The following is a 2,864-nucleotide window of genomic DNA, read 5'->3' as shown; positions in this document are numbered from 1 at the left end:
TACCCCTGTTAAAATTAATGTGATGTAAAATAAATAAATAACTTAGTAAATAAATATGATACATTGTCAATTTCGTTTCTTACAAACAATTGAATAACCCTTCCAAATAACCTTTGAAAAAAATACAGTTACCTGGTTGCACAACTGTGCACAACCATTAACTCATCTATAAGCACCTATGCATGCCCATTTTCAATGTATTATTTATTTATGTATTATTATATGTATTTGTTTTTGATAGAATATGTGCCTGGGATCTGACCGGTTCATTACTAAACATTGATCTTCTTTGCTGACTTTTTTGTTTTGTTTTTGTTTTGGGTCATTGACAACCTGGAAGGTCAAAGACCTACTGGTTTTGTACCAGAACACATTGGTTTTTCTGTCTATGATTGTTACAGGTCTTTTAGTACTCCCACCACTTATAGGTTTTCTTCTTGTTTTGTCAATATTAGAGGGACAGCCTGGTCTTGGCAATGCCAGTGGGGTTCCCATTTTCTCCACTTGGTGATGAAGGTCTTTATCTGAATTCAGTGGTATGCCTAATGATTTAAAATTCATTGGTACCCCTCTGCTGACTGATTCTGATAAAAGATCTGTCAGGCTTAATCTTGGATTAATTTTTATAAAACTCTTCATTCATTAAGGCATGTTCAGTATAGCTCTGGAGGGTGGTAGAATTTAGTAAAATGGTGCTCTTCTGGTGGATTATTTGTATGTTTGCCTCAATAAAAAAATTAATTAATAAAACAAAACAAACAAACAAACAAAAAATATATATACAGTACAGACCAAAAGTTTATATATATTATACATACAGTACAGACCAAACGTTTGGACACACCTGCTCATTCAAAGAATTTTCCTACAAAGAACCTACAATATGACATATTTTCAGTTGTTTTACACTTTTTTGTTATGTATATAATTCCATGTGTTAATTCATAGTTTTGATGCCTTCAGTGTGACTCTACAATTTTCATAGTCATGAAAATAAAGAAAACTCTTTGAATGAGAAGGTGTGTCCAAACTTTTGGTCTGTACTGTATATACTGTATATATATTTATAATATAAATTACAAACATGACTATGCTTTCTTTACAAATTTTGTTCTCAATTTCTCTTCTTACATTGAGAAGAGAAGTGGAAGTATTGTATAAATATGAAATGAAATAAAATGTTTATTAAATTTAAAGTAAATATTAAATTACATATATAAAACCAATGCCTAAAAACTAAATCATACATGTATGTGTTTTTGTTGTTTTATTTTATTCATAATTATTTATAAGATACAATGGTTTAATCAAATTAAGTGTTTGTTGTGCTATTCTTATATACTTTATGTTTTTCTAATTCACTCATTTATTTTGCCAGACTCCTCCAGAAAATGAAAGCAAAAGACTAGTGTTATGTATATTTTTGCAATGATAGCTATATTTAATGCAGATTCTGCAATGAAAGAACTTTCTCATGCAGTTGCTACAAATAGCCCAGAGCAACAATGTGTGTTTGACCAGCTGTTTAAAGCCCCTTTAGAATTATCTCTGAAAGACTTCATCTGTTATATCTTACTCACTACCTGCACTTCATATTTGTCCTGTCTTGAACATATACAGTATGCAAGCTTAATAACATATGCATATAATAATAAATATAAAATGTAAAGAGGACATTTACAGTAGGAATTTTAAATAATACCAAATTTATAGGGGTGGTGTTTTGGCAACTTTCTCCTCAAAGTAAAAACTCTTCATTTATTTTCTAACATAACGTAACAATATTTTACCATGATAAGTAAATGGCTAAAAAATGTCCTCCATGGTGGACATTTGTAGTTGTTACGTCCATTTTTTTCTCAGTTTTTCAATTCAATTTCAATTCAATAAAAAAAACCCTTTATTTATATATCACCTAGCAACCACCAAGTAGAACCTAGGTGCTAAACAAAGTGCAAATGGCAATGTGCAAAATAGTAATAAAATAAGAGTCAACAGAAAATTTATAAAATACAGCAATATCATAAAAGAAAAAAGTAAATAGAAAATAGTAATAGTAGTAGTAATAGTAAATAGCAAATGAGCAGAAAGGGATTCACTATCAGAGGCACAAAGATTTTTACTGCAAATTGTTCATGAACATTGATATTCTAATTATATCACTAGTAATATTTACACCTATAGGTTATTACTTTATTTATGCAAGGGACATTGGAGAACAAGCTGTCCTACATTTGGCAAAGTCCATTCCCAGAGGAACTCACCTGTTCTTTGACTCGTTCCTTACAATTGTTGACCTGGACTCCCTAAAGGAGAAGGAGTGTCCAGGGCTGACAGGAACTGGAATGTTCATGAAGAACAGAAATCCAAAAGAGTGTTACATTATAGTAGATCAGTCCATTAAAAAGAAAAGAAGAGGGGCATCCCATATAGTGGTTAGACAAAGTCCTCCTGAAGACCTTACTGTCATTAAGTGGTTTGACAACAATCCAGTGGCCATGACATATGGCATTGAGCCTCATGATTTATACAGAAGTTGGTCTAAGAAAGAGAAAAATGTATGTCCAGGTGTTAGAACCCGTGGGTATTGCTGATGCTAAGTTTCTACAGAATGGTCACTCGCACATGGAAATAAACAGTGCATGTAATTTTCCTTTGTTTTAAATATAACTAACTTTGGTATAAGTCTGACTGCCAGCTTCTGGGAAAAAAATACTGTTGTAGTTCCTTGAATACAAATTGTAACTTGGTGAGCAGCTGATTACTTGGGGCCAAGCAGGAATCTCCAGTGAGAGTGAAGACATCTACACTCCCTTAAGTCAAAAGTGGAAACCTCAGCTGAATGCAGCCCTGAGATGCTCTGG

The sequence above is a fragment of the Silurus meridionalis genome, chromosome 4 (genome assembly GCF_014805685.1).
Source record: "Silurus meridionalis isolate SWU-2019-XX chromosome 4, ASM1480568v1, whole genome shotgun sequence".
In the NCBI taxonomy this organism is placed as follows: domain Eukaryota; kingdom Metazoa; phylum Chordata; class Actinopteri; order Siluriformes; family Siluridae; genus Silurus; species Silurus meridionalis.
Note: the sequence above shows the minus strand (reverse complement) of the source record.